The 14,765-nt window shown below is 45.2% G+C and overlaps 1 non-coding gene across 1 annotated transcript; it reads left to right on the top strand.

The window, feature by feature from the left end:
- The first annotated feature begins 14,155 nt into the window (after nucleotides 1-14,155).
- On the top strand, nucleotides 14,156-14,263 carry LOC130958647 (small nucleolar RNA R71). The gene has a single exon (XR_009077759.1). It is a non-coding gene; the product is annotated as a small nucleolar RNA R71 (small nucleolar RNA).
- Nucleotides 14,264-14,765: the final 502 nt, after the last annotated feature.

Here is a 14,765-nt window from a genome sequence, read left to right as displayed (position 1 = left end):
GTTTCAACTTTTGTGTCAGTTTTTGGGCGTCGCTCCCTCTATTTCTCTTTTTTCCTACTTGTTTGTGTTGACGAAGCCGGGGTCGGGTGGAGGGAAGGTGTCTTGGGTCTCTTTTAGGGCTAACCAAGGGAGGAAGTTTTGTACCCTTTATGATGAGTCCTTTCACGATTTCAAGAACTTTTATTTCAAGGTCCGGGCTACTGGAGACGTCCGACCTTTCTTTCTGGATGAGAGTGGGGAGCCTTCTTTTCCTCTTTGTTGGCAGGAGAATGTAGTGTCTGCTAAGTATACTTTTGAGAGTCTAGATGAGGTTGAGCAGGCTTTTGTGGGTGTGGTGAGCAGTTTATGGGGTCGGGCACCTCACTTGGATACGAAGAAAATGTTGGGAGATCCAAGCCTTCTCCGTTCCGAGTTAGGTAGTTTCCCGACCTCTCCGAGATTCTTCTTTTTTAGTATTTTGGTTTTGCTTGTTTTTGGTGGAATTTCTGTTGTGGTAATCCTTTTCTTTTTATTTCTGCAGAGATGTCTTCTCAGGCGGATTCCATGAAGTTCCTCCGTCGGACGAAGAAGTCTGTGGCTGCTCGAAACATCGAGGCTGGGGAGGCTTCTGCCCGATCTTCTCCGCAGAAGACTACCGTGGGTGTTTAGACTCGGTCGAAGACTATTCCGACTCCCCAGTTCCGAGCTATAAATCAAGACCCTCCGACCTCCGGGCCTGCTACCTCTTCTCCTCCCCCGTTCTCGGGTCCTCCTCCCAAGAAGCAGAAGACCTCTCAAGAGCTTGCGGGTTTTAACGATAGGGATTTCGATGCTCTTGGTTGGATTGAACAGCATATTCTCCCTCAGACTTTTATTTCTTCTGATGACGTGTCTATGGATCACCATTTTCAATATATGGCGCGGAGTTGTGTTCGGATGGCCAGTCTTCATGCTGCTATTGCCCGGGAGTTCAAGAAATCCCCCATTGGTGCGACCAGCTCCCGACTTGAGAAGGCTCAGTCTGAGTTTGAGAGGATTAGTGAGCTGAAGGCTGCTAGGATTACTGAGCTGGAGGCCTCTCTGGAGAAAGAGAAAGCTAAAGCTACCGCGGCTGTGGCGGCAGCGAAAGCATCTGAGGAGATGGCGAAGGCGGCGACGGAGAATTATACTCGGGTATACGCCGAGCTTGTGGAGACAAAGGAGAAGTTGCAATCTGCTCGGGATGATTTTTACGAGCTAGAGGGTCATGTGGCCAAGGGTATGGATGCTATGTTTGGCAATTTGAAGGATCAGGTCCGGGTTCTTGCTCCTGACCTGGATCTGAGTTTGTTTAGCACGGATAACGTTGTTGTGGAGGGAAAGATTGTTCCTGCTCCCAACGAGGATGAGGTTCCGGTGTCCGACCTTAATGTTCCGGTTGCGAACCCGACTTCACCTTTGGCCGGGGATGGATCTGGTGTGGAGGTTTCAAACCGAGATGATGGTGCTGTCAAGGCTGTCCCGATTTCTATGGTTCTTCCTCCGCAGCCTTCTACCGATGTGGAATCCGGGAAGGACCTTGATTCTCTGTAATCTTTTATTTTTGGTTTTTTGCCCGGCCTGTGGGCTCTTTTGTTTTTGGATGGTTTCTGTGAACGCTTTGGACGCTTTTCTGCCATTAGCTACTTGTAGTAACTTTTTAGCTTATTATGCGGTGTTTTGCTTTGACTTTTTGTTCCGCTTTTATGCTTTTTAGTTGTTTTTTGGATAACAACTTTTTAGCTAGCGCTTGAAACTTCGTTTTTATCCTTTCCTTCGATTTCGTTTCTTCGCTTGTACTTTTTTAGTTGTTTTTGGATAACAACTTTTTTAGTAAGCGTTTTCGAAACTTCGTTTTATCCTTTCCTTCGATTTCGTTTCTTCGCTTGTACTTTTTTAGTTGTTTTTGGATAATAACTTTTTAGTAAGCGTTTTCAAAATCTTGGCTTTTGCCGTTTTTAAGGCTTCTTTCTTGGATCCGGGCTTTTTCTCGGACCTCGGGTGTTCGAGTACCTCCCTTTGTTGGGTCCGACCTTGTTTGGTCGGCCTTTTAAGTTATTTTTGTAATCTCTTTTTATTTGGCTTTTTGAGCCTTTTTAGAGTTGCTTTATAACTTCTCACATTAATTTGAACCTCGTCGCTTTATCTTTGCCGACCTCGTGTGGTCTCTTGGCAAATGATTTTTTGCGTTTTGCCGAGCATAAATTAATGCGCCTTGGCGGGGTACTTTCCAGGACTTGTTTCATTTATGAGGAAGGAGAAAAGAAAATAGAAAAATTTGATTAGTATTAAAAAAGAAGGAATATTTACAGAGTGTTTACCCTTGACTAGGTCGGGTGTCTTTATTTAACCGGGTGTCTCATTAAAAAACCCTTGTAGGGAAAAAGAGTACACCTCGGGTTAAATTTTTCTAGCTGTAGTACCGTCTTAGATTGTAGGCGTGCCAGGCCCTGGGCAGCTCATTGCCTTCTAGGTCGGATACTTTGTAGTAGCCTGTCCCTAAAACTTCTGTTACTTTGTAGGGTCCTTTCCAATTTGCAGCTAGCTTTCCTTCTCCCGACTTTTGTGTTCCGATGTCATTTCAGATTAGAATTAGGTCGTGAATGGAGAAGCTTCGCTTTATTACTTTCTGATTGTATCTGAGTGCCGTTCGCCGCTTTAAGGCTTCTTCTTGGATTCGGGCTCTTTCTCGGACCTCGGGGAGGAGGTCGAGTTCTTCCCTTTGTGCCTGCGGGTTACCTTTTTCGTTGTAGAAGATAGTTCTAGGTGACCCTTCCTCTATTTCGATAGGAATCATTGCCTCCATCCCGTAGGCTAGTCGGAATGGTGATTCTCCCGTTGTAGAGTGTGGAGTTGTCCGATATGCCCATAGCACCTGGGGAAGCTCTTCGGCCCATGCCCCTTTGGCTTCTTGGAGCCTCCGTTTTAACCCGGCCAAGATAACTTTATTTGCAGCCTCTGCTTGTCCATTGGCTTGTGGGTGCTCGACTGAGGTGAATTGCTGTTTGATGTTTAGTTCGGCCACCAAGTTCTGAAAACTTGTGTCTGTGAACTGTGTTCCATTGTCTGTTGTGATGGAGTAGGGGACTCCGAACCTTGTGACAATGTTTTTGTATAGGAATTTGCGACTTTTCTGAGCCGTAATGGTGGCTAAGGGTTCAGCTTCGATCCACTTTGTGAAGTAGTCGACCCCTACTATGAGGTATTTGACTTGCCCCGGTCCTTGGGGGAACGGGCCGAGTAGGTCAAGTCCCCATTTTGCGAAGGGCCATGGTGCGGTGATGCTGATAAGGTCTTCGGGTGGTGCCTTGTGAAAATTGGCGTGTTTTTGGCAGGGGGCATATTTTTACAAATTCCGTTGCGTCTCTTTGCAAGGTCGGCCAGTAGAACCCGGCTCGGACTACTTTTTTGGATAATGCCCGAGCTCCGAGATGGTTCCCACACATGCCTCCGTGGACTTCTTCGAGGACGTTCTTTGTTTCTGAGGTCGGGACGCACCTAAGGAGGGGATTTGAGAATCCTCTTCTGTATAATACGTCGTGAATTAGCGTATAATTCTGGGCGTCTTTCGTGAGTCTTTTAGCTTCCTTTCTTTCGGCGGGAAGAGTTCCCGACTTCAGGTAGTTGAGTATGGGGGTCATCCATCCTTGCTGTTGGCTGGATATATTTAGCGTTTCTTCCCCTCTTAGCACGGAGGGAGATTGTAAGGTTTCCTGGAGGAGACTTCTGTTGTTGCCTCCGGGTTTGGTGCTGGCGAGCTTTGAGAGGGCGTCTGCCCGGGCGTTTTGTTCCCGAGGTATGTGCTGGATCTGTATTTCTGAAAAGTGGCGTAATTGTGCCTGTGTTTGGTCCAGGTATTTCTTCATAGTTGGGTCTTTGGCCTGGTAGCTTCCATTTACTTGTGACGTGACGACCTGGGAGTCACTGAAGATCGTGATTTTCTGGGCTCCGACCTCTTCGGCTAGCTTTAGACCTGCTAGTAGGGCCTCGTATTCGGCTTGATTGTTTGAAGCCTGGAACTCGAATTTTAGGGATAGTTCTATCCGCGTTCCTTGGTCGCTTTCGAGTATAACCCCGGCTCCGCTTCCTGTTTTGTTTGAGGACCCGTCGACATACAGGTTCCATGAGAGTGGGGTTCCAGGGGTTTCAGTGTATTCTGCGATGAAGTCGGCTAGATACTGAGATTTTATGGCAGTCCGGGCTTCATAGTGGAGGTCGAACTCGGACAGTTCCACCGCCCATTGTAGTATTCGTCCTGCCAGGTCTGTTTTTTGCAGGATGTGTCTCATGGGTTGGTTTGTCCGGATTTTGATGGTGTGGGCTTGAAAGTAGGGACGGAGCCTCCGAGCTGTGAACACTAGGGCGTAGGCGAATTTTTCTATCATCTGATAGTTTAATTCGGCCCCTTGTAGTGCTTTGCTTACAAAGTATATGGGGCGTTGTCCTTGGTCATTTTCTCGTATTAACGCTGAGGCGACTGCTCGATTTCCAACCGAGAGGTATAGTACGAGTTCTTCTCCTTTTAGAGGTCGGGTTAGGATTGGTGGTTGTCCGAGGAATTCCTTGAATTCTTGAAAGGCTTTTTCGCACTCCGGGGTCCATGAGAAGGGTTTCCCTTTCTTCAGGAGTGAGTAGAGAGGTAGTGATTTTATTGCTGATCCTGCCAAGAATCTTGATAGGGCGGCTAGCCTTCCATTCAGTTGTTGTACTTCTTTGACACACGTCGGACTCTTCATATTGAGTATCGCTTGGCATTTGTCCGGGTTTGCTTCGATGCCCCTTTGAGTCAGCATGAAGCCTAAGAACTTTCCGGCTTCTGCGGCGAAGGTGCACTTTGTCGGTTAAGTCTCATGTTGTGTTTTCTGAGGGTGCCAAAGATACTGGTGAGGTCGGTCAGCAAGTTTCCGTCTTCTTGTGTCTTTACCAGCATGTCGTCGACGTACACCTCCAGCTGTAGTCCGATGTGCTCTGAGAACACTTTGTTCATTAGCCTCTGGTAGGTTGCCCCTGCGTTCTTCAGCCCGAAGGGCATTACTACGTAGCAGTAGTTTGCCCTTGGGGTTATGAACGAGGTCTTTTCTTGGTCGGGTTCGTACATCGGGATTTGATTGTATCCCGAGTATGCGTCCATGAAGGAGAGATATCTGTAGCCTGAGGCTGCGTCTACTAAGGTGTCGATGTTTGGTAGTGGATATGGGTCTTTGGGGCAGGCTTTGTTGAGATCCGTGTAATCGACGCACATCCTCCATTTTCCGTTAGGCTTTTTTACCAGGACCACGTTTGCGAGCCATAGGGGGTATTTTACTTCCCTAATGAACCCTGCATCTAGCAGTGCTTGTACCTGTTCTTCTATTGCTTGCATGCGCTCGGGTCCGAGCTTCCGGCGTCTTTGTTGGACCGGTCTGGATCCCGGTATACTGATAGCTTATGGCACATCAGGTCGGGGCTTATGCCTGGCATGTCGGAGGCTTTCCATGCGAAGAGGTCGGAATTTCCCTTTAAGAGGGTTATGAGTTCCTCTTTTAGGCCTGCCTCAAGGTTTGCTCCTATGTTTGTTATTTTTTCAGGTGTGTTCCCAATTTGGACTTTTTCGATTTCTCCCTCTGGTTGTGGCCGAAGATCTTCTCGGGCTTGAACTCGTCCGAGTTCTATTGTGTTGATCTCTTTCCCTTTTAGGCTCAGGCTTTCGTTGTAGCATCGCCGCGCTAGCTTTTGGTCGCCTTTTAGGGTAGCGATTCCTTTTGCGGTAGGGAACTTCATACAGAGGTGTGGGGTTGAGACTATTGCTGCCAATCTGTTTAGGGTTGGTCGCCCAATGAGGGCATTGTATGCTGAAGTGACGTCGACTATAATGTAGTCGATGCTTAATGTTTTAGATTGCTCGCCTCTTCCAAAGGTAGTGTGTAGCGAGATGTATCCTAAGGGACGGATCGGGGTGTCCCCTAGCCCAAATAGGTCGGTGGGATAGGCCTTTAGCTCTCTTTCTTCAAGTCCGAGCTTGTCGAAGGCCGTTTTGAACAGGATATCTGCTGAGCTTCCCTGGTCAATCAGGGTTCGATGTAAGTTGGCGTTTGCTAGGATAATGGTGATTACCATTGGGTCGTCGTGCCCGGTATTATCCCTTGAGCATCTTCTCGGGTAAATGAGATAGTAGGTAATTCAGGCAGGGGACTGTCTTCTCGGACATGATAGACTTCTTTGAGGTGTCTTTTTCGTGAGGATCTGGATGTTCCTCCGCCTGCAAAACCTCCATTTATCATGTGTACGTGCCTTTCGGGGGTTCGCGGGGTTTGTTCGGCCCGACCTTCGTTATCTCCCCGCCTTCTCTTCCTGGTCTCTTCTCCTTTGTCTGCTATATATCTGTCGAGTTTTCCTTCTCTGGCTAGCTTTTCTATAACATTTTTTAGGTCGTAGCAGTCGTTAGTAGGATGACCGTAGAGTTTGTGATATTCACAGTACTCAGACCGATCTCTCCCCGCTCTCTTGTGTTTTAGAGGTCGGGGCGGGGGGATCTTTTCGGTGTGGCATACTTCTCTGTAGACGTCTACCAGGGAGACTCGGAGGGGGGTGTAGTTGTGGTACTTCCGTGGCTTGTCCGAGTTGGGTTCTTCTTTCTTCTTCTGTTCCCGATCTCGCTCTCGGAGTGGGTAGGTTGATTCCTTCCTAGAAGAGTCTCTTAGCTGGGAGGTTTCCTCCATGTTGATATATTTTTCTGCCCGCTCCTGCACCTCGTATAGGGAGGTCGGGTATCGTTTGGATAGGGATTGGCTAAACGGTCCCTCTTTTAGGCCGTTTGCTAGTCCCATGATGGCTGCTTCGGTGGGTAAGTGTTGTATGTCCAGGCAGGCTTTGTTGAATCGCTCCATGTATTCTCGGAGGGTTTCTTGGTTACCTTGTTTGATCCCGAGTAGACTGGGGGCATGTTTTGTCTTGTCCTTTTGAATAGAGAACCTTGTTAGGAATTTTTTGGTCAGGTCTTCGAAGCTGGTGATTGATCTTGGTGGCAGGTTGTCGAACCACTTCATGGCTGTCTTGGTGAGAGTGGTGGGGAAGGCTTTGCACCGAATCGCGTCGGAGGCGTCGACTAGGTACATTCTGCTTCTGAAATTGCTGAGGTGGTGACTTGGATCGGTGGTGCCGTCGTAGAGATCCATATCGGGTGGTTTGAAGTTTCGCGGTACCTTCTCCTTCATGATCTCTTGCGTGAAGGGATCATGGTTGCCTTCGGGGGTGGTGCCGCGTTCTGTCCGGCCTTTCAGGTTGGCCTCTATCTTCCGCAGTTTTTCTTCCAATTCTCTGCGCTTTCGAGTCTCCCTCCTCAGATCTTGTTCAGTTTCTTTCTGTTTCCTTATGTCCTCTTCGAGTTGTTTCAGTCGGTTTTGTTGTGCCTGGACTGCTTCTAGAATTTCCGAGCTCTTTTCTTTTTCGGGATTTTGTGGATTTTTGTTTGGGAGTGATGTCTTTGGGTGATTCTGTTTGTTTCCTCCTGGAGTGCGTGGTGACAGTGGGCTGTCCGGACGTTCTCCGGTGTCAATTTCTTCCTCTTGTTCAGACGCAGCGCGGTCATTATTGTGAGGGTCGTCCGCCATGGTAGAGGGATGACTTCCAGGTCCCCGGCAACGGCGCCAATGTTCCGGGGGTTACCTGAAACGTGTAGCTCGGTCGTCTGGAGAGGCCCGAGGTGGGGGTTCAGGGACCCGAGGTCGATATGTGGAGTGGTTGGTGGTTGTACCTGCAATGACACTCCGATGCTTAAGTTAGCATGGGTCCAAGCAGATAAGTGTAGAATGTGGAATGAATGAAATACCTGGGTGCTCCAGTGCATTTATAGTAGTTGGCCGTGATCTTCCCTGGATAAGATATTCTTATCTTATCTTATCTTTGGGAGTTTTATCCCTATCTTTGTGGAACCGCCCTTTCTAGGCCCTTTCGGCCTTTAGATTTTGGGCTGCGTTCCTTTTGATGGGCCTTCCTTTGCTTGATTGTCCGAGGTCCGACCTTTAGGCGTGGGCCTTAGGGCGAGGTCGGACCTTTTCATGGATTTGCCGAGTTGGAGGAGCCCGGTCAGGGTATGAACAAGGAGGTTATATGATTTGTTCTTACAGAGGCAAGTAGCAAAAATGAAGGAATTCACAGAGTTACAGAAGGATTCAGCTCAAAAAGCAAAGAAAATGAGCTTACTGGCGAAAAAACGCCAGTAAGGGGCATTTTGGGCGTTAAACACCAGAATGGGTACCATTCTGGGCGTTTAACGCCAGGAATGGTGCCATTTTGGGCGTTAAACGCCAGAATGGGCACCATTCTGGGCGTTTAACGCCAGGTGTGCAGCATCCTGGGCGTTTTGGAAAAACGCCCAGTGATAAAGGATTTCTGGCGTTTAACGCCAGCCAGGGCACCTGGCTGGGCGTTAAACGCCCAAAAGGGGCAACAAATGGGCGTTAAACGCCAGAATGGGTGCCATTCTGGGCGTTTAACGCCAGCAAGGTGGGGGGACCACAATTTTGTTTTCAAATCAATTTTCTTTCAAACTTTCCTTTTCTTACCCATACTTTTCTACAAAATCACACTTCAATCATTCATCATTCACTTTCAAATCTTCAAAAAATCAAAACCATTCTTCAAATTTATTTCAAATCAATTCCAAACATTGTTCAAAAAGTTCACCCTTTTCTCAATTTCTTTCCATATCTTCTCAAATCTCCTCTCAAATTTCTATCTTCTTTTTCGAAAACTCCCCTCCCCACCTTATAAATACACGTTTGGCTCCCTCATTCCATCACACCATTCGAATTTCCTCTTCCTCCCCCTCTCTTCTCTCTTTTCCTTTGCTTGAGGACAAGCAAACCTCTAAGTTTGGTGTGCTTTTCCGTGATCACTAAGCCAAGATTCATCAATATCATGGCTCCTAAGGGAAAACAAACCAATTCTAGAGGCAAGAAAGAGAATAATCCAAAGAACCTTTGGAATCAAGAGAAGTTCTTAACCAAAGAACATGAAGACCATTATCACAAAATAATGGGGCTGAGGTCAGTGATCCCGGAAGTAAAATTTGATCTGAAAGAAGATGAATATCCGGGGATCCAAGAGCAAATTCGAAACAGAGGATGGGAAGTTCTAACCAATCCTGAGACAAAGGTTGGAAGGAACATGGTTCAGGAATTCTACTCAAATCTGTGGCTGACAGATAAGCAGAGAATGACTGGAACCGCTTACCATACCTACAGAACCATGGTCAGAGGGAAAGTTATGTACTTCCATCTGGACAAAATAAGAGAAATCTTCAAGTTGCCTCAACTTCAAGATGATCCTGACTCCTTTAATAGGAGGATGGTGAGAGTTGACAAAGGGTTGGATCAAGTTCTAGAGGACATATGCCTCCCTGGAACTAAGTGGATAACCAACTCTAAGGGTGTCCCAAACCAACTCAAGAGAGGAGACCTCAAACCAATTGCAAGAGGTTGGCTAGACTTTATTGGGCGTTCCATATTGCCCACTAGCAACCGTTCTGAGGTCACTATCAAGAGAGCAGTGATGATTCATTGCATTATGCTTGGAAAAGCAGTGGAGGTGCATCATGTGATTGCTTGTGAGATCTACACAATTGCAAATAAAAATTCCACTGAAGCCAAATTGGCTTATCCAAGCTTGATCTCTTTGCTCTATAAAGAGGCTGGGGTGAAGATGGGAGTAGATGAATTCATACCCATTGAACATCCAATCACCAAGAAGTCAATAGAAGGACAAGTGCAAGACAACTCTATCAAAAGGAGGGCGCAGGAGTTCCTCCCTGAATTTCCTGAAATTGGCTACTGGGCCAGCCTAGAAACATCTATCACCAAGTTGCAAGAGACTATGGAGCAACTTAAGGAAGAACAGCAGAATCAGAACTGCATGCTGTGCAAATTGCTGAAGGAACAAGTGAAGCAGGGGCGTGAAATCCAAGAGATGAAACGCCAAAAGCTCTCCTCTCAAGCTGAGGGAGCATCCACTTCTCAAAAATCAAGGTTGTTGAGTCCTAACTCTGTGAAAACCTCTATCATTAGGAGCCTATGTTTTGCGTTTTTGTTTTATTTTATTTTCTAGTTTAATCTTATAATTATCATTGAGTCTTTGTCTTAGGTCATAATTAATAAAATTTAGAGTTTATGCCTTAAAGTTATGAATGTCCTATGAATCCATCACCTCTCTTAAATGAAAAATGCTTTAATCACAAAAGAACAAGAAGTACAGGATTTCGAAATTAATCCTTGAAACTAGTTGAATTAGCTTGATGTGGTGACAATACTTTTTGTTTTCTGAATGAATGCTTGAACAGTGCATATGTCTTTTGAATTTGTTGTTTTGAGAATGTTAAAATTGTTGGCTCTTGAAAGAATGAGGAGAAAGAGAACTGTTAGTGAGGATCTGAAAAATCATTAAATTGATTCTTGAAGCAAGAAAAAGCAGTGAAAAAAAAAATTTCGAAAAAAAAAGAGAAAAGAGAAGAAAAAGAAAAAGAAAGAAATAAAGTTGTGAACCAAGGCAAAAAGAGTGTGCTTAAGAACCTTGGACACCTCTAATTGGGGACTCTAGCAAAGCTGAGTCACAATCTAAAAAGGTTCACCCAATTATGTGTCTGTGGCATGTATGTATCCGGTGGTAATACTGGAAGACAGAGTGCTTTGGGCCACAGCCAAGACTCATACACTAGCTATGTTCAAGAATCATTATACTTGACTAGGAGAATCAATAACACTATCTGAGTTCTGAGTTCTCATAGATGCCAATCATTCTGAACTTCAAAGGATAGAGTGAGATGCCAAAACTGTTCGGAGGCAAAAAGCTACTAGTCCCGCTCATCTAATTGGAACTATGTTTCTTTGATATTTTGGAGTCTATAGTATATTCTCTTCTTTTTATCCTATTTTGATTTTCAGTTGCTTGGGGACAAGCAACAATTTAAGTTTGGTGTTGTGATGAGCGGATAATTTATACGCTTTTTGGCATTGTTTTTAGTATGTTTTTAGTATCTTTTAGTTAGTTTTTAGTATATTTTTATTAGTTTTTAGTTAAAATTCACTTTTCTGGACTTTACTATGAGTTTGTGTGTTTTTCTGTGATTTCAGGTATTTTCTGACTGAAATTGAAGGTTCTGAGCAAAAATCTGATTCAGAGACTGAAAAGGACTGCAGATGCTGTTAGATTCTGACCTCCCTGCACTCGAAGTGGATTTTCTGGAGCTACAGAAACCCAATTGGCGCGCTCTCAACGGCGTTGGAAAGTAGACATCCTGGGCTTTCCAGCAATATATGATAGTCTATACTTTGCCCAAGATTTGATGTCCCAAACCGGCGTAGCAATTCGGCCTCAGAAATTCCAGCGTTAAACGCCGGAACTGGCATAAAACTTGGAGTTAAACGCCCAAACTGGCATGAAAGCTGGCGTTTAACTCCAGAAAAGGTCTCTACACGAAAATGCTTCATTTCTCAGCCCAAGCACACACCAAGTGGGCCCGGAAGTAGATTTTTCTGTCATTTACTCATTTCTGTAAACCTTAGGATACTAGTTTACTATTAATAGGATCTTTTGACATTGTATCCGTACCTCATGACATTTTTACACTTTTCATTGTATACCTTCCACGGCATGAGTCTCTAAACCCCATGGTTGGGGGTGAGGAGCTCTGCTGTGTCTTGATGGATTAATGCAATTACTACTGTTTCTTATTCAATCAGGCTTGCTTCCATTCTAAGATATCACTTGCTCTTAACCCGGATGAATGTGATGATCCGTGACACTCATCATCATTCTCAACTATGAACGTGTGCCTGACAACCACCTCCGTTCTATTTTAGATTAAGTAGATATCTCTTGGATTCTTTAATCGGAATCTTCGTGGTATAAGCTAGAACTGATGGCGGCATTCAAGAGAATCCGGAAGGTCTAAACCTTGTCTGTGGTATTCTGAGTAGGATTCAATGATTGAATGACTGTGACGTGCTTCAAACTCCTAGCAGGCGGGGCGTTAGTGACAGACGCAAAAGAATCAATGGATTCTATTCCGGCCTGACCGAGAACCGACAGCTGATTAGCCATGCTGTGACAGAGCATAGGAACATTTTCACTGAGAGGATGGGAGGTAGCCACTGACAACGGTGAAACCCTACATACAGCTTGCCATGGAAGGAGCCTTGCGTGTTTGATGAAGAAGACAGTAGGAAATCAGAGATTCAGAAGATGGAGCATCTCCAAAACCTCAATCAATTCTCCATTACTGCTAAACAAGTACTTATTTCATGTTCTTTTTCTTTTCACAATCAATCCTGATAATTTCGGATATCCTGACTAAGATTTACAAGATAACCATAGCTTGCTTCAAGCCGACAATCTCCGTGGGATCGACCCTTGCTCACGCAAGGTATTACTTGGACGACCCAGTGCACTTGCTGGTTAGTTGTGCGGGATTGCAAAAGTGTGATTGCAATTTCGTGCACCAGATACTCAGAGCAATGTTGGAACCTCCCAACACCAAACTTAGAGTTTGAATGTGGGGGTTCAACACCAAACTTAGAGTTTGGTTGTGGCCTCCCAACACCAAACTTAGAGTTTGACTGTGGGGGCTCTGTTTGTCTCTGATTTGAGAGAAGCTCTTTATGCTTCTTCTCCATGATGACAGAGGGGTATCCTTGAGCCTTAAACACAAAGGATTCTTCATTCACTTGAATGATCAGTTCACCTCCATCAACATCAATCACAGCCTTTGCTATGGCTAGGAAGGGTCTGCCAAGGATGATGGATTCATCCATGCACTTCCCAGTCTCTAGGACTATGAAATCAGTAGGGATGTAATGGTCTTCAACTTTTACCAAAACATTCTCTACAAGTCCATGGGCTTGTTTTCTTGAGTTGTCTGCCATCTCTAGTGAGATTCTTACAGCTTGTACCTCAAAGATCCCTAGCTTCTCTATTACAGAGAGAGGCATGAGGTTTACACTTGACCCTAAGTCACACAGAGCCTTCTTGAAGGTCATGGTGCCTATGGTACAAGGTATTGAAAACTTCCCAGGATCTTGTTTCTTTTGAGGTAATTTCTGCCTAGACAAGTCATCCAGTTCTTTGGTGAGCAAAGGAGGTTCATCCTCCCAAGTCTCATTTCCAAATAACTTGTCATTTAGCTTCATGATTGCTCCAAGGTATTTAGCAACTTGCTCTTCAGTGACATACTCATCCTCTTCAGAGGAGGAATACTCATCAGAGCTCATGAAAGGCAGAAGTAAGTCCAATGGAATCTCTATGGTCTCATTTTGAGCCTCAGATTCCCATGGTTCCTCATTAGGGAACTCTGTGGAGGCTGGTGCACGCCCATTGAGGCTTTCCTCAGTGGCGTCCACCTACTCTCTTTCCTCTCCAAATTCGGCCATGTTGATGGCCTTGCACTCTCCTTTTGGATTTTCTTCTGTATTGCTTGGAAGAGTACTTGGAGGGAGTTCAGTAACTTTCTTGCTCAGCTGTCCCACTTGTGCCTCCAAATTCCTAATGGAAGACCTTGTTTCAGTCATGAAACTTTGAGTGGTTTTGATTAGATCAGAGACCATGGTTGCTAAGTCAGAGGGGTTCTGCTTAGAGTTCTCTGTCTGTTGCTGAGAAGATGATGGAAAAGGCTTGCCATTGCTAAACCTATTTCTTCCACCATTGTTGTTGTTGAAACCTTGTTGAGGTTTCTCTTGATTCTTCCATGAGAAATTTGGGTGGTTTCTCCATGAAGAATTATAGGTGTTTCCATAGGGTTCTCCTAGGTAATTCACCTCTTCCATTGAAGGGTTCTCAGGATCATAAGCTTCTTCTTCAGATGAAGCATCCTTAGTACTGCTTGGTGCATTTTGCATTCCAGACAGACTTTGAGAAATCAAATTGACTTGTTGAGTCAATATCTTGTTCTGAGCCAATATGGCATTCAGAGCATCAATCTCAAGAACTCCTTCTTCTGACTTGTCCCATTGTTCACAGGATTCCTTTCAGAAGTGTACATGAATTGGTTATTTGCAACCATTTCAATTAGCTCTTGAGCCTCTGTAGGCGTCTTCTTCAGATGAAGAGATCCTCCAGCAGAGCTATCCAAAGACATCTTGGATAGTTCAGAGAGACCATCATAGAAAATACCTATGATGCTCCATTCAGAAAGCATGTCTGAAGGACATTTTCTGATCAATTGTTTGTATCTTTCTCAAGCTTCATAGAGGGATTCACCATCCTTCTGTCTGAAGGTTTGGACTTCCACTCTAAGCTTACTCAATTTTTGAGGTGGAAAAAACTTTGCCAAGAAGGCATTGACTAGCTTTTCCCAAGAGTCCAGGCTTTCTTTAGATTGAGAGTCCAACCATATTCTAGCTCTGTCTCTTACAGCAAAAGGGAATAGCATCAGTCTGTAGACCTCAGGGTCAACCCCATTAGTCTTGACTGTGTCACAGATTTGCAAGAACTCAGCTAAAAACTGATGAGGATCTTCCAGTGGAAGTCCATGGAACTTGCAATTCTGTTGCATTAGAGAAACTAACTGAGGCTTAAGCTCAAAGTTGTTTGCTCCAATGGCAAGGATAGAGATGCTTCTCCCATAGAAGTCGGGAGTAGGTGCAGTAAAGTCACCCAGCACCTTCCTTGCATTGTTGGCATTGTTGTTGTTTTCGGCTGCCATGGGTTCTTCTTCTTTGAAGAATTCGGTCAGGTCCTCAACAGAGAGTTGTGCCTTAGCTTCTCTTAGCTTCCGCTTCAAGGTCCTTTCAGGTTCAGGG

This window comes from Arachis stenosperma, chromosome 10, assembly GCF_014773155.1.
Source record: "Arachis stenosperma cultivar V10309 chromosome 10, arast.V10309.gnm1.PFL2, whole genome shotgun sequence".
In the NCBI taxonomy this organism is placed as follows: Eukaryota; Viridiplantae; Streptophyta; class Magnoliopsida; order Fabales; family Fabaceae; genus Arachis; species Arachis stenosperma.
The sequence above is the reverse complement of the archived record's forward strand: the minus strand, read 5'-3'. Positions and strand labels throughout refer to the sequence as shown.